At 42.0% G+C, this 23,663-nt stretch overlaps 1 long non-coding RNA gene across 2 annotated transcripts in view; it reads right to left on the bottom strand.

Moving 5' to 3' along the window:
- Positions 1 to 6,134: 6,134 nt before the first annotated feature.
- Positions 6,135 to 23,663, bottom strand: part of LOC113598695 (uncharacterized) — a 48,602-nt gene continuing 31,073 nt past the window's right edge. For both annotated transcript variants that reach the window (XR_003419365.2, XR_008298351.1), the window contains 2 exons: positions 22,934 to 23,144; positions 6,135 to 6,358 (listed from right to left, as the gene is read on the bottom strand). This is a non-coding gene — a long non-coding RNA (uncharacterized LOC113598695). The remainder of the gene's footprint in view (positions 6,359 to 22,933; positions 23,145 to 23,663) is intronic.

The raw sequence follows: 23,663 nt of genomic DNA, 5'->3' as shown, positions 1-23,663 counted from the left end.
CTAGAAGTTTAAAATCTAAAATTCAATATGGGCACTTAACAATGCAAAGAATATTACTGTTATGCCCAGAATTCGTGATCCCCAAAGACCACTAGGGAGCCGAGTCTGATGCAAAAGCAAAGAGCCTTTATTCGAGCTAGCTCGAGCTCAATCCCCTACCTGCACCGACGCAGTGGTGAGATACCAGGGAAAGAGAGCGAGTTTCAAAAGGACAAAGGTTTTATTGGGGCCTAGGGGCAGTTGGTGAGGTAATGGCTGTGGCCTCAGCCGATTGGCTGGGGAAGGGTCCTGGGGAAGGGTCCAAGTCCTGTTAGGCAGGTGAGGGGGGGTTACTCAAGGGGAGGAGGTGTGGTCAAGGTGAAGGACACAGAACAAGATGGAGTCAGCTGGCCTAGGCCCGCCCTTTCATTCCCCCCTTGTCATGTAGCTTAGGGACCCAATCATGGGACTGGCTGCATTTATGGTGACAAGGGGAACAGAGTTTGGAGGTTTACGCAAAGTTCTGGGAACCAAGTGTCCCTGGGGTGGCTCTGGGACGTCTGATTAAGTATTGTCCCCGAGCTGGTGTCTATGATCTGCCAGGTGATGTTTTGGGGGGTGTGGGGACTCCCGGCAGCATGAGCAATGACAAGCAGAGTTAACAGAGTTACCAATATTAGGTAGGACGAATGCGCTGTAGCTTGAGCTTGAGCGGGTTGTGTTGGTCCCGACTGATGGCCCATCACGTGACAACGTCCTTCCGGATCGAGGAGGGGTCTGCTGGCTGAGCGTGGGTGTGATGGACCCAGGTCGCGATGTCGTCTACCTTGAGAGCGGTGGGAGTTGTCAACACCACGATGTAGGGTCCCTTCCAGCGTGGCTCGAGAGTCTCTCGGTGGTGCCTCTTGACGTAGACCCAGTCTCCCGGCCTGTACTGATGAGGTGTCGGGATCGGGCCAGCCTCGTAGATGGCATGGAGGTGCGGCCAAATGTCCTCGTGCGCCCTCTGGAGCCCGCTCAAGGAAAGAAAAAGTTCTTGATCTTTAAACTCAGCAGTAAGTTCAGCTCGAAGGCTGGGAATAACAGGGGGTGGCCTGCCAAACATGATCTTGTAGGGAGTAAAACCCAGAGTGTAAGGAGTGTTTCTAACCCGGTAAAGGGCGTATGGTAGGAGAGTCACCCAGTCCCTGCCAGTTTCCATGGTTAATTTGGTAAGGGTCTCTTTTAGGGTTCTATTCATTCTTTCTACCTGTCCTGAGCTCTGGGGCCTATAAGCACAATGTAATTTCCAGTTTGCCCCCACCGCCTTGGCTACTGCCTGTGTTACCTGCGAGATAAAAGCTGGTCCATTGTCTGATCCTACCATGGCAGGAAAACCATACCTGAGTAAGATGTCTTCTAGTAGCTTCTTAGCCACCGTCTGAGCTGTTTCATGCTTGGTTGGGTATGCCTCCACCCAGCCAGAGAAGGTGTCTGTAAATACCAGGTCCTCGTGTAGTGCCTCGTCGAAGATGGTGGGTGAATTTTTGAATCCCTGAGGTAGCCGTGTCCAGGTGAGTTGCCCACTGTAGCCCTCCTCCGGATCATGCCACTCAAAGGCGAACAAGGTTGGCTCTGGGGTGCCAACGGCAGACTGAAGAAGGCGTCCTTTAAATCTAGTACAGTATACCAGACCCTGGAGGGCGCTAAGGAGCTCAAGAGAGTATATGGGTTGGGAACAGTTGGGTGTATGTCCGCGACCCTCTTATTTACTTCCCGGAGGTCTTGTACCGGTCGGTAGTCATTTGTGTGAGGCTTTTTGACCAGCAGTAAGGGGGTGTTCCAGGCAGACTGGCAAGGAACTAGTACCCCTAGGCTTCGTAGTCTCCGGATGTGTGGCTGGATCCCCTTCCAGGCGTCCTGAGACATGGGGTATTGTTTGATCCTTACCGGACTCTCTCCTGGCTTGAGCTCTACCAGGACTGGGGTCCTGTGAGCGGCTAGTCCCATCCCCCCCGTCTCTGCCCAAACCGAGGGGAATTCTTGTAGCCATCTGTCTATATTATTCTCTCTCGGGAGCGCCTCCTGGTGGAGGAGGTATTCATCCTCCAGTTTCATGGTCAGGACCTGGATGGGGTGGCCCTTGCCATCGGTGACCTGAGGCCCCCCTTGTCTGAAAGTTATCTGAGCTCCAATCTTGGTCAGTAAGTCCCATCCTAACAGCGGGTAGGGGCATTCTGGTATTACCATAAAGGAGTGGGATACCCGGCTCGTTCCCAAATCTACTGTTCTTCGGGTAGTCCATGAATACTGGCTCATACCAGTTGCCCCTTGTACCCAGGACTTTTTGCTAGCTAGTTTTCCTTGTGGGGTGCGGAGGACCGAATGTTGTGCTCCGGTGTCGACAAGGAAGTCAATAGGGGTCCCCTCCACTTTAAGAGTTACCCTGGGTTCGGGGAGAGGGTCCGAACCCTGACTCCCCTAATCACTTAGTTCATCCAGCTCTAGGACTTTTACTCGATCAGTCTTGCTTCCCTTCCCGCCAGCTCTTTTTGGACAATCTCGGGCCCAATGCCCTATCTCCTTGCAGTATGCGCACTGATCCTTCTGCAACCTCTGCTTCCCCCCCTTGGTGCTTTTACCTTTTCTTGTGTCGTCTGCCAGCTTCCGGAGACGGCGGTCTCGTTCCTCGGGGAAGTCAGCAGTGGTAGCTAGTAGTATTCTGGCCAGGTCTCGAGTCTGCTTACTGCTGGCAGCCACCATGGCGCGAGCCTGCTTGTCCTCAGGAGGCTCCCAGTTATTATATACCTTTTCGGCTACCACCAGTAAGTCCTGCAGACTTTTTTCTCCTAGTCTATCTATTTTCTGTAATTTTCTCCTAATGTCTATGGCCGATTGGTTTACAGAGGCCATGATAACAGCTGCCTTGCTTTCTGGAGCCTCTGGATCCATGGGGGTATAGGTACGGAATGCCTCCATGATCCATTCTAAAAAGGCAGCCGGAGATTCATCTTTTCCCTGTTGTACATTTCCTACCTTGGCCAAATTGATTGGCTTTCTAGCAGCCATTCAGAGACCCCCCATTAGAGTCTGGCGGTAGACCTGGAGCCTCTCCTTACCTTCTGCCGTGTTGAAATCCCACTGGGGCCGAGTTAAAGGGAAGGAGGCATCTATCTGAGCCTGGTTGGTGGTGGGATTCCCGTCTGCGCCTGGAACTAGTTTTCGGGCCCCACTGAGGATTCTTTCTCTTTCTTCAGTCGTGAACAGGACCTGCAAAAGCTGCTGGCAATCATCCCACGTGGGCTGATGGGTAAAAAGAACAGAGTCTAATAAATCAATAAGCCCTGCCGGTTTCTCGGAAAACTTAGGATTCTGAGCTTTCCAATTGTAGAGGTCACTAGTGGCGAAAGGCCAATAGTGATGGGGCTGATTCCCCTCCGCGTCTGGGGGTCCGGTGGCTCTCAGGGGCAGAATAGTGGAGTCAGCGGCGGAGGCGGATTGCCCCCTCTGAGCCCTTTGTCTGGTAAAGGGCGGGCTTCCCCCTGGAGCGTTTCCGCCTCCCGCTCTCGGAACAGCATCTGCCTCCCCCGGAGGGGGAGGCGGATGGTGTTCTTCCGGCATCCTAGAGGGGTTATATGGGGGAGGAAAAATTAATTCTTCTTCAGTACCCCCCTGTAGGACAGGGTAGAGGGGTGCTGAAGGCTGGGTAAGACTTTTCCTCTTCTGTCTCCTGCAAAGCAAGAATGGGTTTTGGCTCTGGAGGGAGCAGGGTTAGGAAGGGCTTAAGCCAAGAGGGTGGGTCTTCTACAAGGTCCTGCCAAGTGATAATGTAAGAGAGCTGATCAAAATGGCCCGTCTTAGGCTGAGAGATGATACTCCTGACTCGGTGGATGGTAGGGAGGTCGAAGGTCCCCTCTGGTGGCCATCCGACATTGAAAGTTGGCCACTCGCTAGAACAAAAAAACTGCAACCGACCCTTTCGGACTTCCACACTGAGGTTGTTAGCTCTTCCCCTCACATCCTTAAAGTGATCAATCATAATACTTAGAGGAGTAGTCTGAGTCTGTCCCATAACGTCCGTCCAGTAAGTCCACAGAACAAAACAGAGAAACACAAAAACAGACAAACAGAGGGCCCCTGGAAAGTCTTCCAACTCCATGGAAGCAAAACTGCAAGCTAGCTTAGACCTTTGAGGGGATTCCATGTCCCTCCAAAACTGATGAGGGGATTCCACGTCCCTCCAAAGACGACGGCCTCACGCCGACCAGCGGGAGCGACCCGCCTTGTCTCAGACCTTTGAGGGGATTCCACGTCCCTCCAGAAGGGAGAATCGGAACGTCTTCCGAAACTCCCGGCCCGTGGTACTCCAGTGCGTCCACTTAGACCGCGTCGGGCACTACCAGAATTCCAGAAATGAGCTCACACAGAAAAGACAGAACAAACAGACACTAACCATGGCCAGTCAGGCTCTCCGGGTCGGGGGTGCCTCGGGGTTCTTGGGGATCCCAGACGAGCCCCCAAATGTTATGCCCAGAATTTGTGATCCCCAAAGACCACTAGGGAGCCGAGTCCGATGCAAAAGCAAAGAGCCTTTATTCGAGCTAGCTCGAGCTCAATCCCCTACCTGCACCGACGCAGCGGTGAGATACCAGGGAAAGAGAGCGAGTTTCAAAAGGACAAAGGTTTTATTGGGGCCTAGGGGCAGTTGGTGAGGTAATGGCTGTGGCCTCAGCCGATTGGCTGGGGAAGGGTCCGAGTCCTGTTAGGCAGGTGAGGGGGGAGTTACTCAAGGGGAGGAGGTGTGGTCAAGGTGAAGGACACAGAACAAGATGGAGTCGGCTGGTGTAGGCCCGCCCTTTAAATTACCACACCCAACCGTGCAAGAAGAAAGTACATGGAATAATAAATATATAAGCAAGCCCATAAATTATCACTAATTTTCATATTTGTCTGAAGTTTTCATTGTTGTGGGCATTGTACACACACACACACACACACACACACACACATCCCACACACACACAGAGCAATTATCACTCAAATCAGGGAGAATCTCAGAAGAAATGAAAGCAAGGGAAAGACTTTTCCCAATAGAGAGACTACTGGATGAAACCTGGGAATGGCTTCCATGACAGTGGGGTAAGCTTGGTAGAACAATATGAAGCACATGGTAAGGAGATGGGTTTGGGCAAAATGAAGGAAACCTGAAAGAAGGAATGAGATTCATTACAGATCCAGGGATCAGATAAAGAGCCCCATAGTAGGGCCAGAGCAGCCTGACCTATATGGAGGGAACACAACTGGAAGCCACAAGAGATTTCAAGGGGTCAGATAATGTGGGGTGGGTGGTGGAGGCATTGGCCCTGCTCCATCACCTGGATCATCTGGGTCTGAGGTGGAGGAAAGTGGGCCAGTGAGAAGGAGGTAGCCATGGTCAAGTCTAGAAGCTGGTTCCTCAGAAACTAAATCCCTTTATCCACATAATGCCACTTCTTCAGATGAAAAGGACAGAATTCAAATGGTGCTAAGACTCCTTTTTCATTTCTTTCAGGTTTTCAGGCAGTAACTCTTGGCATAGAGGGCAAAAATGCAGAGATGGAAGGACGGTGTGGTCAGGAAGGAAGGAAGCCCAGATCATAAAGGGGATGAGTTTTAGTGGTAGAAACTGGCATAAAATACACTCACTAGTATGTTAATCTCTTCACCATGTTCCTGGTGATATTTTATGTCCATTCTGATGAAAGAAAAATATTCGAACTTCATCTCTCAAATATCATTATCAACAAACTCTATTTCTTTATTCCAGGTCTTGATGAAGACTTATGAACTCAGTTGGCACATTTGCACTTGTTTCCATATCACTTGCAAGAGAGTTTTATTGTCTTTTGAGCAGTTAGGAGGTAAGGATGTGAAGCCAGATGTGCCTCACTCAGTTCAAATTCCAGCTGTTCTGCTTAATTGCTGTGTGATGTTGGGAAGGTGCTTAATGTGTCTAAGTCTCAATGTCCTCAACTGTTAAAGGGAATAATAATAACATCTACCTGCATCATTGCTTTACAGATTAAATAAAACAATGCATGTAAAGCACTTAATATAGTGCTGACAAACAACAGATGCTCAAAGGATATTAAAGACTATAGTTATTTTTCTGTATGCTTTCTTTCCAGATAAATCTCGCACTTTTTAAAAGTAAGTTCAAAGTTTATGTTACCTCTGATACCCCAACAAAATACTAAATCCCATCTTCTACAAACAGTGAGGGGTTGAAAAGTAAAAGCTATTGTAGCTGTGACCAGGATTACATGCCCCACCAACATCCAAGCAGAAAGCAGATCCTTCTGTTCATGATCATATAGCAGCAAACACCAAGTTGTCTCTTGGACTGATGGACTGTTGGCTTCTGAAAGAAGAGATTTAGAAACTATGGATTAATATAAGCGTGCAGGAATTGCTTACCTTGTAAAGTGTGCAGAGGTGTGGTGATGTTTAGTATCTAGTTATTCATCCCTGATGATTTTTATTGCAGCAATAGTCTATTTTAGATAGTTTTTCATCCTACTGCATGACCTGCTAATAAATTGAAGCATTTTCACCTCACTAAACTCAATTTTTAATGACAATAGCCTATTTTGAATACACATCATTGGAATCTCACTCTTGGCGCATAATGAATCCCTCTCTGTGGCCTGCCTAGGACTCTATTAAATAATCTTTGTGAGCCTCACCACAATGGTTTGGTTCAGTATCCCTCCACCATCGAATACATTAAACCCAAAACAAAACACTGTCATACATGGAAGAGTTCATAAAATCCAGCCTGTGAAAGACAGTCAGCAATCTGTCCAAGTCACGTCCTGGACTTTTTGTTTTACAGACTTTCCCAGAATATTGGCTCAATGTTAACAGAGAAGCAGTATATCAAACTTAAAAAGGAAGGGGTTGGTTAGTCTATGGGTGACCAGAGTCTAGAGAGTTGCCCACACCTCTGAAAAACACCAAGTTTGCTAAACTGCTCTTGTCAGCTCAGATTCTATGGCTGATAAAATCACAGGGCTCTACAGTATGCCTACTCAGTCCTTTGGGATTATTACTAAATAGGACCATAAGGTACTTTTTTGCTTTTTGCACTAACCGCAAATGCAAAGACTCCAAAAGCAGTCATTTGCAAACACATTCTTTTTCCCTCCAGGTCATGCATTCCTCTTTTTTTTTTTTTCTAAGTGAGAATGAAAAAATTTTTAATTCATTGTAAGAATAGTTATTCTCATTTGCCTTGCCTTTTTTTTTTAAAGAATTATTTCATATTCTTATAAAGTGTTATTAAGCATATTTTTGAAGCAAAGGATATAGCTTTGGAACTAAAAGATTCTTCACAAAGGAAATTGCTAATCAGACAATTTTAATAATTTGCTCAAAGTCCCACAGCCAGTGAGAGGTAGATGTGGGAGTAGGATCCTACTCCCCCTCTCCTAAATGCTGGGTTTACACCCTGCCAAGCAGTCCAACTTCAAATAGTGGAGCAATTATAATGTGCCCACATGCTCTGGACTCTCAACTGGCCCCAACCTGTATAGCACCCTTTGCCCTTCTTTCTAGCATTTCCTACCTCTAGTCTGAATGCCTCCTGTTCTAAATAATCAGATGGAATCCCAGCAGTTTCCGCACATTTCACCAGAACAGCTAAAAACATGACTCCTCACAGATATCCTAAAGGCTAAAAGATCTTAATAAGGTGTCATGAACACTCCTGATCCACATGAGTACCACTCTCCAACACAGGCAGAAGCAAGAGGAGAGTAACACATATAGAGAAAACGCTGCCGTGTGATGAGGTAGAGGTGCCTCCTGAAGAGGAATCCTGAACTGGGGTCATAGAGTGTGTGCTGCAATAGATGATCCTGACCCTGATCTAAAGGTTGAGTAAGGGTTACCAGGGTAGGGGGCTGGGGTGGGGCACCCCTGTTACAATAACCAGATTTGACTTTTATTCTACCACTAAGTAGCTGTAAACCTCTGGACAAGTTTTACAAATCCCCTGACTTCTTATCTGAAATGGAGTTGTTAATAGTAACTACCCAAAAAGTTTGGTGGGCTATAAATGAATACATAGATGTAATTTCTTTTGAAAGCCTAAGTAGACATCTCATAAATTTTAGCTATGATGTTGTTGTTGATGATGGAACAATATGCTCAAAGACTCAGAGGTAAAATTTGCATAGCATATTGCTGAACATTCCAGGAAAAGCAAATAGTTCAGGTTGGTGGAAAGATTGAATGTAATTTAACTGAAGTGGATTCACTTCTCCTAGCTGTGGTATAAGCAAGAAATTGCACATCATTTCAACTAACCAATATAGTGGAATACTCATTAAAGCTTGCTTTCTCTTCAAAGGCTTGATGGTGGGTTTATGGTGGCCTCCGTTAGAAGGCATGTTTGAAGTGGGCACCCGGGTGGCTTAGTTGGTTGAGCTTATGACTCCTGATTTTGGCTCAGGTTATGATCTCACAGTTTGTGAGATCAAGTCTTGCATCCGGCTCTGCTCTGACAGCGTGGAGCCTCCTTGGGATTCTCTCCCTCTCTTTCTGCCCCTCCCCCATTCTCTCTCCCTCTCTCTCTCTCTCAAAATAAATAAACTTATTGAAAAAAAAAAGAAGGCAGGTGTGAATTTAAGGTAGGTAGCCTTAGTGGAGGGAAAAGATTTAATTTCTAAGAGATAGGTAAAGTGGAGCCCCGGGAATAGTAGGATAGGCAACCAGGGCTGAATATGGAGAACTAGCCTCATACCTGGAAGTAGACCTATAGAAGGTCTATGGCTCCAAAGGTTCCAGGAGCACTGGCCTATAGTACTTCCTCAGAGCCACCATTTAAATGATCTGAAGTTATAGGGCTCAGAAAAAGCTAACTGCAGCTTTTGTGCTGGGGATGACTCTTCCTGGATGGACTGCCCATCATGTTAGTGAAACTTCTAGTCTTTCCCGTGTCTCAGGCCTGGGGCCACCTCATGAGTGTGAACTTTGGTTCAGTGAGGCTTCAAGTCTTAGAGTGCCAGTGAAGGGACTGTTAAGTGGAACTGCTAATTATGACCTGTGGCACAAGTGTGTCCATTTATTAACAAGAGGTAATTCTGTCTAATATGGAGAAATAAGTCATTTATAAATGGAGTTGAAATGACTTTTTCCAGATGTCACAGCAAACTTCAGGCAGAATTTGTCCTAGAAGGAAAATATTTTACTCTCAAAGATCTCAGAGCCATGGGGATTGTCCTTTGGCAAGAGAGAATGACCAATCCAAATTACTTAAATATGTCTTCTCCTTTAAAGTTAACAAGATTTCTAACTTCTTTAACTTTGTCTTCTCCGCCCCCCCCCCTTTTTTAAGAGAGTAAGCTGAGGAGAGGGGCAGAGAGAGAGAGAGAGAGGATCATAAGCATGGAGCCTGATGTGGGGCTCGATCCCACAACCCTGGGATCATGATCTGACCTGATATTGAGTTGGACACTTGACTGACTGAGCCACCCAGGTACCCCAAGATTCCTAAATTCTGGCAAAGTTATGTGCTATAGACTGAATGTCATGTCTCCCCAAAATTTATACACTGAAACCTAATCCTCAATGTGATGGTATTAGAAGATGGGGCCTTTAAGAGGTGATGAGGTCATGAGGGTACAGCCCACATCAATGGGATTAGTGCCCTTGTAGAAGACATCCAGAGAGTTCCCTTGCCCCCTTTCCACACTTGAAAATACAGTGAGAAGAGGGAGACCTATGAAGCAGAAAGCCAACTCTCATCAGACCCAGCATCTGCTGATGCCTTAATCTTGGACTTGCCAGCCTCTAGAACTGTGAGAAATAAACATTCGTTGTTTAAGCCCCTCCCACCCAGTCTATGGTATTTTTGTTACAGTAGCCTGAACTGACTAAATCACTGAGTTAGAAAAGAAACACCAAAACGAATATGACTGGAGTGCTCTTGTGTCCTTTCTGAACCTTTGCACCCAGGGTACAAAACCACTCAGGGATCCGATGGCACGCAAAGCGCTTCCACTGTGACCCACCTCCACTCACACTCCAGGCAGATGGGAATTCAGAAGTGCCCTTCCCTCCTGTGCTTCCCTCCGCTGTTCATCCCCGCCACATCTCTCATAAGGTTGTTAGGCTTCCCAATCCTGCTTTATCTTAAACTTCAAACAGACTCCTCTGCCTGCCCCATAGGACACTCTAGTGCTTGCTGGCTTGCAGGTATTGTATTGAGCCATTTTCATTTAATGAGCAGGATGTGTTCACATAGCGATTCACTGCATTATAAAAGCCTTTATTAATCACTCCATGGTGCCATAAAATGACAGGCATTTGGTTCCCAAAGCAAACACTACAAACCAAGAACCTTAATATAGAGGTGGATATAAAATTATAATAGCCAAGTGGCAAGTCCTTGGTGCATTTAGAGGATCACAAGAGGATAAAAAGAGCTTCTGGTGCCTCTCTAATTGTTTTTAAATTTTTATTTATGGTCATATTAAGCAGTTCCCTGAGAGCTCGAGCCATTTAAATTATGGTGATTCTTTCTGAAGGCTTTTAACGGTAAGGAAATTGGGAATTAGTCCCTTTTCTGAGGAGACACAGGTGCCTGAGTATTTCCTAGCAGACAATGTTCTTTCAAACTTGCTGAGTGGATGAGTTATCAGCAGTTTGCAACCTTCAGCATGCTTCAGAATCTCCTGATGAATTTAATAAACTCATATTGCTGAGCCCCACTTCTAGAGTTCTGATTCAGTAGGTCTGGAACAGGACTTGAAAACCTGTAAACATTCCTTGGTGATGTTGATGCTGCTGGTCTAGGGACCACACTTTGAGAATTACCATTATAGAATATACTTTGAGCTAAATGCACCAGGCCATCTGTCATTGTTGGGTAGGGTTTAAAAAGGTATGGCTCCTCCAAGAAGCACGTCAGTCCCTTCATTGTCTTTTTCTCAGTAAGAAAGGCACACTAATCCCACACTATGCTCCTCAAGTTGCTTATGGATTAGATGCTGTTTAAGGTGAAAAAATGAATGTTTGTTCTAGTTGTTACCATGGAGTAACAATATATGCATGGGGCTGGGCAAAGGGATTGCATGGCATTTGTTCTGGGTCACTCAGAAATATGAGAAAATAATTACATTGAATTTTCAAGCAAATCCAGAGATGTTTTTCTCCAGTAAGTCCATACTTCGTATATACAGTTGACCCTTGAGCAACTTAGGTTTGAGCTGCATGGATCCACTTATACACGGATTTTTTCGATAAATACTGTACAGTACTATAAATGTATTTTCTTTCATGATTTTCTTAACATTTTCTTTTCTCTGACTTTATTAAAGAATATAGTGCATAAAATCTGGGTTAATTATATATATAATGTACAAAATCTGGATTAATTGACTATTTACATTATCCACGAGGCTTCCAGTAAACAGTAGGCTAATGGTAGTCAAGTTTTGGGGGAGTCAAAAGTTATACTCGATTTTTGACTGTGCAGAGGTTGGCACCCTAACCCTTGCATTGTTCAAGGATCAAGTGTATTCCATTTCAGAATGAGCAAAGAATAACCATATATAATGTCAGTAATGAAGTTGCAATAAAGGAGATTTTCTTTATGCCTAAACTGTAGCATCTTTTGATTTCATTTCAGCCTATTCTCTATCAATAGATTATGGTTCTTCCCCAAAGAATTGTTATTATATATGATATTTCTATTATATCACACTTTAGGATGTTGTCTTAGGATAACATCTTTTATATTTGTTAATTTCTCAGGCTTAGGTTATTAATTTAATTTCTCATATTGGTTGTACTGAAATCCATTAATTTTTAACCTTTAATTTTGAAATAATTTCAAACATACAAAAAAGTTACATACAAAAAAGTTGCAAGAATGGTACAAAGAACTTCCATATAACCTACACTCAGATTAGCCAGTTCAATATTTTCCACATCTCTCTCTCCATATATATGTATATATATATATATATATGTATATATATATACATATATATATGTATATATATATACATATATATATATATACATATATATACAAGATTTTACCCCTCAAGATTTTAGTGTTAATTTTCTAAAAATAAAGACAGTCTACTACATAGACACGGAACAGCCATCAGCATCAGAAAATTAACTTTGATAGTTTACCACCATCAAATTTATAGACTCCATTCAAATTTTACTAATTTTTCCAATAAGATACTTTATAAACTGAGGATTTCAATCTAAGATTGTTGTATTTAGTTGTCATGTCCTACAACTTGGAATAATTCTTCAGTCTTTCCTTGTGCTTTATGTACTTAATATTTTTTAGGTGTTTAAGACTCATATTTTGTGGGCTAGTCTTCCATCTAAATATGTCTGCTTTCTCCTCGTGATTAGATTCCAGGTATGCTTTTTGGCATGAATACCATGGCAGTGACACTGTGCTCTCCTCGGAGTATCACATAACGACGTACATGATGTCAGTTTGTTCCATTCTCAGTGCTGTGAATTTTTTGCCGTTTGGTTATGGTTATGTCTGCCAGTTTTTTGGGTACTATTTATTAATAAGTTATTAACAAGTATTTTGATAGGATATACATTGACACTATCGATATCCTGGTTGTCATCAAACTATCACCAGCTAGTTTGGGCATGCATCAATGATTTTCATGCCTGAACAGTGACAATCAATTTCTTTAATTAAAATTCATGGGCTTTATGGGAAAGGGGGCTAGGAAATGACTCTAAAACAATGATCAGTCCTTGAGTTTACAGTCTAAATGGGAAGGTAAGAAATAGATGCAGGTGTAGGAAATGAGCTATGAAGTATCAGGCTGGTGGTCGGACCGAAGACCTGTAACTACTGACAAAAGTGTGACATGGAGGAGTAGTTTGGGTCTCAAGCTTGTGGGACTGTGAAGAAGATGTAGCCCTGGGAGGAGAGGGGTTGCTGAGGCAAAAGCAAGACATGAGAAGTAGGAATGTGAAGCTGTCACGGCAGAGGTTTTTGTAGGAAATTTGGGGGAAATAAGAAAAAAAATTTTGAACTGAAAACCTATTGCATTGATTTTCAGGAATAACTGCTTCGACCAAATCCATGAAATAATCAAATAAGAAACAGTACTGGAGGGGCGCCTGGGTGGCTCAGTCGGTTAAGCATCCAACTTCGGCTCAAGTCATGATCTCGCGGTCCGTGTGTTCGAGCCCCGCGTCAGGCTCTGTGCTGACAGCTCAGAGCTTGGAGCCTGTTTCAGATTCTGTGTCTCCCTCTCTCTCTGACCCTCCCCTGTTCATGCTGTCTCTCCCTGTCTCAAAAATAAATAAACGTTAAAAAATTTAAAAAAAATTAAAAAAAAAGAAACAGTACTGGAAAATCTTAAGTTCTACAGTAGTTTCTGCCCTTCTAATAACCAAGAATACATTTTATTATTATCTCTCTCGCAAATTCCTGAAATGTTACTATTGACCATCATTTGTTATCTGCATGAAAAGTAATGTTATCATTCAAAGGTGATTTTTTTTTTTTTTTTAGTCCTGCAAAAGCAAAGAATTTTGATAGTTTAGTTAATCTAAGCAGTTTTATCTCGGTACAAACTTTGATTTTATTGAGTTTTTTGAAATATTAAAAATAGCTTGAGGATTCTCATTGTTTGTGGACTCTTAGAAGTTGTACATACTCATTTAGTTTAATAATTGCATAGTATAGATAAGGAAATAAGAGGCTCAGAAAAGTTAAATAACTTGCCAAAGGTCACACAGTTATTGACTAAACCAGTCTTGACATGAATCCAGAACCTGCTCCTTTGTCTTTCTTCCTAGTTGAGAGCTTTATTATGCACTAACTTGTGTTCTTTTCTTTTTTTCTCTTTTGCACTATTCCTTTCCACCCAAGATTTTAAACTGTTGAAACAAGGGAAAGTCATCTTCTTTTTGAATAATGATGATAGCAATATGTGTATATTATTCCTAAAGAGAGTCGGTACTAAATGCTTTCTAGACATGGCTCATTTAATCCTTCTAACAACTCTGTGAAACCGGTATTAGGAGTCTCACTTTACAGATACAGAATCTGGGCTTTATGAAGGGTAAGTAATTTGCCTTCAATTATGCAGCTAGTAAAGAGCAGAACATGGGTTTAACCCCAGATCCAGTCTTCTCCAATGCCTTTGTTCTCTACCAGCTAAGCTGCCTCTAAGGGTACTCATAATTCTACATTCCCTAACACAGCCAGGTGGCCGAGTCTGATGATTTTCTAAGGTCCCTTACGATGCCCAGCTCTTAGAAAGACATAAAAGTCATAAAAGCATGGGTATTTGTTTTCTGAAAACAATAAGGTACTGCAAAATATGTTAAATGTATCAAAGTGAACATATGAAAATCTCCTCTAATTATTTTTATAAGACAGTTGGAAATATATTCAATCAGAGAATCTTCACATTTCATAAGATGTTTAACATTCATCTTCTTGTTTATTTCTCCTTATCAATTTTGTCCTTTGCAGGCAATTTTCCCTACAGGCAATTTTCCAGCAAAAATATCCCTCTTCACTTGGAATTATTTTGCTCATCTGTAATGCCTCAAGGGTAATGTTGGACATCTTTAATCAACACATCACTTCTCTTGAGGTTTTGAATGGTCACCATTCAGGAGCAAGGGGACCAGAGGTGGGGCCTCAGGGACCACCAGAAGAGTAGGAAATCTCACACAGAGGCTTGACCCATGCTATTAGGCAACTTTGCGACCTTAGTGGTCATTGACATGTTAGCAAACATGGGGCTTGAGAGAAGGGATGACACCAAAGCTGTGTGGGAATGAGAGAGCTGTTGGCAAATGCAGGATGGCTTGGCAGGAAGAACGTCAACTGAGATATTGATGGTGCCCCTACATATTTAATTGAATGCAGGGAATTTAATCCTGAGACATCTTGAGTCAGAGCTCACTCTCCTGTTTCCTGTCGGATTTGGCAGTGCCCTGGTCTGTTATTGAGACTCTGCCCCCGGGGAAAAGAGAGATTTCGGGGGGAGGGGACACATCTGCCTTCACGTTCAGGAGTTGTCATTAGCCCGACAGAGGCCAGACCCAGAGTACAAAAAGCTTTTCTCCCAGTTACCGATGCATCCTCCAAGGCAGGCTTTTTCCTCTTTTTCCTTTCTTTTCCCGGTTTTTACTTTTGTTTTCTTTTTAACATTTGCTTTAGATATGCTACACCGTGTAGTGGTTTTAACCCTAGTCATGCATTAAAATCACTCTTCTGTATTGTTGGACTTTTTTAACCACATGAATTTATTATTTCAAAAAAATCAAGTCACGCCGGGGCACAGAAATTTTAATTTAATTGCTCTGGAATGGGGCCTCGGCACCAGGACTTTCAAGCTCTCCAGTTGGTCCCAATGTAAAGCCTAATGTGATTCTCAGCCTGGGACCCCCAGAGGTCCTCAGGAACTACTTTGAATATTTCAAAGAGCCCAAAGACAGTCATCTATTTTACCCATAATACACTTCCTCCAGTTAACACTGAATCTCTTTGCTCTTGGCTGGAACTAAATCAACACCTGATATAATAGCTTATCACTTTCTGATGCTAAACTTTGATAAGCAGAGTTTCGTAAAATAAAACTGAAATGGGAAATTAATTATTACTTTATAAATACAGTTTTTATGTGGGTAAAATCTTTCAAAAATTGAGTATATCATGAGAGAAAGTATATAAAAGGGTAATTTCAGGTGATAAAATTGGGAAGCAATCTGATAAAGTTATCTTTTAAGCTGGTATTAGCCTTCAAATACCAAACAACAAATAAGTAAAAGGCGTACCGGCAAGGTACTGGCTGGCAGGCCGAAGCCAGCAAGGGGATTTTATATTTGTCCTGGATAATGAGCACTCAGCTATGCAGAGGATGACGTTTGTGATCTTTGTGAATTCACCTGCATTCTCCTGCTGTAGGCAACCTAAGTCTCACAGCATCTCCCAATCGCCCCATCTCACTTCTATCAATCCCATTAGGACCAGACCCTTCAAGACCTGTCTGAGAAAAATCACAGAAGGAAGCACTAGAGATTATTTCTATTGTCTGCCAAGTTGGTCTCTTGCTATCATCCGGAAATGTTTAACATAAGTGAATCTTTAATTAACTTCAAAAAGTGCCTGTGCTTGGTTTCAGGTATGTAAACATGGCAGGACAAAAGTCACTAATGTTTGGCAAGGGGAGTTCTGAAAACATCAATTAGAACGAGTTGGTATGAACACCCGATGAACACCCACCTCGACAGCAGGAACGAAATTAGTGCTAATTATGAGTATCCCTCTTACTTCACCAAACATTTGTTCATGATTATACACTGGGAAGTGAAATCAAGTACATTTTTTGCTTGTATTTTATTTATTCATACATTTAACAAATATTTAAAGAGAATATACCATGCACTAGATACTGCTCCCGGCACTAGAAATAAAGAAATAAGCAAAATAAACAAAACTTACTATCCCCATGAAGCTTAGATCTTGAAAGGGACTGTAGATGTTGGAAGTCACTACCAGTCAAGAAGAGTACATGCAAAACAGCTGTTACTTAAAACTCTGTATTAAAACATTTGTAATTCAGACTTCTAAAAACAATATCTCCTTTGCATACAGAAAACTAAAGTATTCCCTCCAACCCTTCACAAGAATAGTTTTAATTCACAGCTTCCCATTGCTCGAAACGATTAAATCGAAATCCAACTAAGAGCAAAACATAATTTTAGGTTCTTATGTTCTCCATCCCCAACAGTTTACAACTGAGCATTTACTAGCTGGGAGCTTGGGTCATTCAAGTAGACCTTGCTTCTTTAGCGATGATAAGCGAGACAATGCGCTGTGTTTATGGACTTAGAGGTGAGAAGAGAAAGAAAAGCTCTCTTAGGAAATCTGAAAAGGAGTTTAGAGACCAGTAAAGAAATTCAGAGGACATCAACATTCAAATCAGATACTGCCATGTAATAAATATTTGCTGAATATTTCGTTGGGCAGCTAGATTCCATAGATAGGGTGACATTGTGTCTCTTAAGACGTTAGCACTTTGTATGTACAATTGTACTGTATAGGATACATTTCAGCTCTCATTTCCAATTGGTAATCCCTTGAAAAAAATCGTATAATGTGTCTGTGGCTGAGTGTAAAATTATCTTGGGTAGAGCCTCTGTGAGAGTATTGAGGCAAATGCTAATTGTGCCACCTTCTTGGCTTGAGTGTTTTTCAAGGAACAGTTATAAAGCCTTTAAGGCAGAGAAAGTGATCGAGAGTCAGAAAGTATGCTAGCAGTTGAAACTCTACTCTTGAGATAAGAGCTACCTTGCCTAAAATACAGTGAATGGCAGCCTCAGGACAAAGGATTAATGTGAAGAGGTACAGCCACACGTCTTCTGAAAGCCCTACACCATTGCCACATTGTTCTGAGTATTTATAAAAAGTAGTTTTCCAGGAGTAGGGACTTGTCAAAGGAAGTTAAATGTTCACTTCATAATGGGGGTTCCATGAAGAATTACTGAGGAAGTGAGAATGCTTTTTCTTAAACAAGCCTCCTTCTGTTTAAAATTTTATTTTAAAGTGAAGAAAAGTATATATGTCTTGATGCTTTAGAAACAGATGTAGTGTAAATAATACAAATTTTAGTCAGATAATAACAGAGGCTTACAAATTTGGCAAAAAATAGGAGACTATCTTTTCTTTGAAGTGTCTTCCCACAGAAATGTCAGACAAATGTAGCAATCAGTTTTACCTGGACACTTTAAAAACACTTAATCTCACTGTCCTTATATTAATTCAACACACAAACATTTAAGTTGGTGTCCTGCAGAATAACAAATTCATAGGATATGATCCCTTACACGAATAAAAAAGTAGCACTGATCACATTGAAGCATGAAAAGGACTGCCAGAGAAAAAAACAGAACACATTAAAAAAAATTTTTTTTTGAGAGAGAGACAGGGCACAAGTGAGGGAGGGGCAGAGAGAGAGAGAGAGAGAGAGAGAGAGAGAGAGAGAGAGAGACAAGCAAGGCTTACCTAAAGCGGGGCCCATGCTCACCCAAGCAGAGCTTGAGCTCACTCCATGCAGAATTTGAACTCACAAACAGGGAGGTCATGATCTGAGCCGAAGTCAGATATTTACTGAGCCATCCAGATACCCCAAGAACACCAAATATTGTAAGAGACACTCTTATACTAACAATTTTTTGCTGTTTATCTGAAATTCAAATATAACTGAACATTCTGTATTTTTATCTTATTTTTTATTTTATTTTAATTTTTTTTAACATTCTCTGTTTTTATTTGCTAAATCTGGCAAGCCTAAAAGGGTACATCCAAATTAAAAAGCAAATTACTAGAACTCCAATTTTTTTAAACATTTGAAAAAAATATTCAACTAGACTCTCTCCTGAAATGCTCCCAAGGTGCTATGGACTGATGTCTGCCCCTCCCAACTTATATGTTGAAGCCTTAACCCCCAATGGGACTGTATTTGAAGATAAGGCTTTTAGGAGACAATTAGGTTAAATGAGGTCGTAAGAGTGTTCCTAATCCAACATAATTAGTGGCCTTATAAAAAGAGAAAAAGACATCTCTCTGTCGGCACACCTGCACCGAGGAAAGGCCACATGAGCACTGCACAGAAAGGTGGCCATCAAAAGCCAGGGAGAGAACCTTTCCCAGAACCTGACCATGCTGGCACCCTGATCTCAGATTTCCACTCTCCAGACTGTGAGAAAATAAATTTCTGTTGTATAGGCCACCAGTCTGTAATATTTTGTCATGATCACCCAAGCTCACAAAGACACAAGACCCACTGCACTTCCCCTCGTAGTCATCATCACCCCTGGACCTGCTGTACTTCCCAGATTTATTTCCCCAGCAGATCCTGACCTCCATGGCAGCAGGGAGGGCAGAGAGTGCCTGCATGGTCTTTTGCTGTGTGCTTAGCTGACTGCACAGTGCCTCTGGCTTGTAATGGGGACTGAGTGAATACCTGTCAGCTAAAGGAATACTGTATGAATTAAGTGACTAGAAGGGCAGACAAAAAAAAAAATGTGTTCACCATTGCCTAATGTATAGAATTATTGAATTATTATGTTGTACACCTGAAACTAATATAACATTGTATGTCAAGTATACTTCAATTATTTAAAAATATGCCCACTGCAATGTTATTTATAATAATAGTTGAAACATTAAGAAAGATCTAAATGTCCAAAATTAGGAGAGTGTTCAAATAAATTAATTACATTAATAAAAGTACAATCATATGACAATATATCATGTAGTTGTTAAAAAGAGTCTTACAAATATTACTTTTGATGGCATGATAAAGGTCACATAAAGTCACATTAAGAAAAAAATAGGATATATATGTACCTATACACACACACACACACACACACACAGAGGAATATTTGGGAGTAAATGCAATTTTTTTTCTTTTCTTTTAGAGAGAGAGGGAGAGAGCCTGTGCCCGCACCTGCTCACCTTGGGAAAAGGCTAAGCCTGGTTGTCCAGAGATTTCCAAAGAGAAATAATATTGGGATTGTCTTCAGTGGAACATGGCAGGATAGGGAGTGAGCATTAATACTACCATTGTTTTGGACTGCCAGCTCACCATGATAATAAAGTGCATACTGACTTTTAGTTGTTTATTTTTAAAGCAATTTTTTTAAGTTTATTTATCTTGAGAGAAAGAGAAAGAGTGGGGGAGGGACAGAGATAAAGGGAGAGAGAGAATCCCAAGCAGGCTCCATGCTGTCAGCACAGAGCCCCACAGGGAGATATATTTCACAAACCGTAAGATCATGACCTGAGCCTAAATCAAGAGCTGGATACTTAGTCAACTGAGCCACCCAGGTGCTCTGGAGTAAATGTGATTGTTAACGATGGTTATATTCAGATAGTCAGATAAGATTATTTTTTCATTAAGTTTTTCTTTACTTTTCAAATTTACTACAAGAATTATGGATGCTTTATAATCAGGAAGAAAATTAGTAGTCATTTGGCATGAGTCATATGGATTGAAAGATTATATTTGCAAAATTTTTATAGCAGGGAAAACAAAGATAAGTTGGTCAAAGTCATTATTCATGCAGGATTCAGAAAAACCTTATAAACTCCACTGAGAAAACACCTCAGTAGTGAGATTAAACTAAGTTACACCATAAAGAAAGCCTTTATGGTCAGGAATAGTCATGTGAACAGATAATGTCATTATTTGTAAGGACTAAGGCAAACCCATGTAGTAGGGATCTGGGGCAGAAAGGAAAGACCTTGAAGTGGATGCCATTGCTGCCCTGTCATGATTCCCTTCTTTAGCCTGTTGTATCCAGCTTACAGCTGCTGTGAGTTTGGGCTGCTGGAGGTTCACAGCTGCCTTCTTCCCTGGTGAATTTCCTTTCACAATATTGCAGCCTCCCCTCCTGGATGAGAGGGGCACCAGCATTGTCGAGAAGCTGCAGTGGCTGTCCCATGTAGGTGAGGATTAAAAGGATAGGAGATCCTCCTATAGCACTGTGCTCCCTGATAGCAATGGGGATGATAGGACCTCAGAATAGCACAGGCCAGATGGCCAGAAGCAAGGTGGGCATGATTATCAAAGTGCACAGCAGACGGACTAACAGGCTGTGTTCAAAGAGACCTATGGAGTTACCTAATGGAGAATGGTGTTCCCAGAATGAGATTGACGGACAAGTCAATAGGGGTCTTGCTTAATGTATATCAGCAATCAAGATATATCATGAATAGATAAACAGAACGCTAAGGTCTACCCACTCAGTGGAAAATCATGATCCCTTCATCAGTTTACAGACTTTAGCTAGTTCTTAGGCCCATAACCTATTGCTTCCTAACTTGCAACACCATGGAAACTGTATAAAGTAGTGTTTCCCTCCTTCTACAATGGGGCCAATGGCCATTTACTCAAATAAAGATACACTGGGGAAAGTGGGCTGTTGAATCAGGAATCTGAGTTGACTATGATACCTAAGGACACAGAGTACCATCATGGATCCTCCTGTTAGAGAAGAGCCATATCTGGGTCCAGAGTTCTAGGCTGGGTCCATCTCATAGTGGGTGCACAGGGTCCATGAATCTACCCTGCGGTTATTTCCTGGATTGCTAAATTTATAATCAGCATACGTGTACTTAACGTTTGTGAAAACCCTCACCATGATTTGTAGATAAAGAGCTGTTACAGTGGGAAAAACCAAAATGAATACCCCCTGAAATTTCTAAGGTAATACATCAAAAACAATATTATATTCCAGATGGAAAGGCAGAGATTGGTACCATCCTCAAAAACTTAAAAGGTAAATGGATCATGGTCTTCATCAGCTCCATTTAATTCATTAGTCATGAAATGACTGTGGACAGAATGACTCAGCCATTGATGTAAGTCAGCTGCTAACCACCACCTCTAAACATCATAACCAAAGAGCTTGGAAAATCTTTTCCAGGATGGAGTGAATTTCATGTGGGAAACAACTGGATATGAGTGGTGTAAGGGATAGAGTATCATAGATGCTGTTGGTGCCCTGGCAGGATCCCTTTTTTCCAGGCCAGTGCACTTATCCCACAGCTAGTGTGAGTTGATCTGCTAATGGCTCACAGGTACCCCTTTACCTGGAAAACTGCCCTTGATAAATGGAAATTATCACTCCTGAGAGGTATTTTTCAGTTAAGTGCAGTGAAATCTATTTCGTGGGATCATCTCTTAGCATGAAGAGAACAGAAAAGTGGTCATTTCTTTCGGTGAAATAAAAACTAATTCATTTCTCTATTTATTTAGCAATAACTTCCTAAACACAGATTAGAGCCAATCATTTGTGTTACCTGTTCCAGATCCAAGAGGGAATCAGACTATCTCCTGTCTTTCAGAACTTACACTTTAGGGTCATGTCTGAGTCTCCCTCCATTTGTCTGGAAAGGTGAGAGCAGGGTGTGCTTCTGGACACAGATGGGAGAAAACGGTAGCTTTCTGAAGGGAGGGTTAAAGAGTAGTTTTCCCTAGTACAAGCAACAAGTGGGTGCACCATCTGTAGAAAATTTCAAACAGTAATAAAAACCAACTAAAAGGGGGCGCCTGGGTGGCTTAGTCGGTTAAGCTTCCGACTCAGGTTATGATCTCACAGCTGGTGGGATAGAGCCCCATGTCAGGCTCCTCACTGAATAAATAAATAAACTTTAAAAATTGCTTTAAAAAAACAACTAAAAGTCAGTATGCACTTTATTATCATGGTGAGCTGGCAATCCTAAACAATGGTAGTGTTAATGCTTACTCCCTACCCCCCATACGCCACTGAAGAGAATCCTAGTATTATTCCTGTTTGGAAATCTCTGGACAACCAGGCTTAACCTTTCCCCAAGGTGAGAGGTCACAACAGCTTCCATCACCAAGGAAGGAGAGAAGTGGTTAGAAGGAGAGGTTTAGAGCCACCAGTCCCAAAATAACCTTGAGTGTCCACCCCTGAGTGTCTCCAGGAAAGCAGGGGCAGTTCATTATGATTAGACTCTAGCTTTTGTGTGGGGGCAGGGCAGGGAGTGAGGATCGTTGAGGCAGCACACAATGAATTTGCCTCACTATAAGCTTGTATATTTTATCTAGAGTAGGATGCTTGGGGAAAAGTAGAAGAGAATGAACGAAAAGGGAGAGCAGAATCAAACCCCTTCTGCGAGTCAGAGGAGTTTGACTTCAGTGAGCTCTGAGAGAAGAGTTGATCTCTTAACCTGTGCTGGCAAAGATTTAAAGTCACTTACTTTGGCAGGGAGAGTCAAAAGACCAACTGTTCATTCCTAGGGATTTGGAGGTAGTAACTTGCTTAGATTTTGTCAGTAAAAAGAGATAATTAAGGTTCTAAACAACTACAGACTTCTTCCTATTCAGCGAGCTTACAAAACAAGGCTATGAATTTTAAAACCTTTACAACTTACCTGAGGAATTAATATTCTCCCATCCACAATAGTCACCATAATGGGATAGAAAATGAAAAGTGACCAAATGCATTACTTTTCAACCTTGAATTTCATCATGCTCTAATTTTGTAGAGTATTTATTATACTTGATTAAGGGAGATTTAAATAATATGGGTTATATTTTATGTGTTGGGTGAATTTTTCATAGATGAAACTTCTCTTCAGAGGCCTAGGAATAAGAACAAAAGAAAATAAAAAGGTTACTTGGCAAAACTTAGTATTGACCTGCATTATCCAATACTGTAGCCAGTAGCCACATTCAGCTATTTAAATTTATAAAAAGCAAACTAAACTAAAAATTCAGTTGATTGGTTGCTCTCGCCACATTTAAAAAAGATTTTTGTTTTGAAATAATTTAGGGCTTACACAGAAGTTGCAGAAATAGTACAGAGAGTTCCCATGGATGTTTCTCCCAGTTTGCCTCAGCAATATCTTATAACCATAGGATAATTATCAAAGCCATCAAATTGACGGTGGTACGATACTATTAACTAAACTACAGACACTATTTGGGTTGTTACCAGTTTTAATATGCACATTTGGCGGGCGTGGGGGGTGTATAGTTCTATGACATTTTATCGTGCATATAGATTTGTAAAACTATGATAATCATCAAGATCATCATCAACCATTTCACCATCCCTTCATAGTCCTGCCCTCCTGCCAACCCGAACCCTTAGCAAACACT

This window comes from Acinonyx jubatus, chromosome B2, assembly GCF_027475565.1.
Source record: "Acinonyx jubatus isolate Ajub_Pintada_27869175 chromosome B2, VMU_Ajub_asm_v1.0, whole genome shotgun sequence".
NCBI classification, from domain to species: Eukaryota; Metazoa; Chordata; class Mammalia; order Carnivora; family Felidae; genus Acinonyx; species Acinonyx jubatus.
Note: the sequence above shows the minus strand (reverse complement) of the source record. Positions and strands in the feature narration are given on the sequence as shown.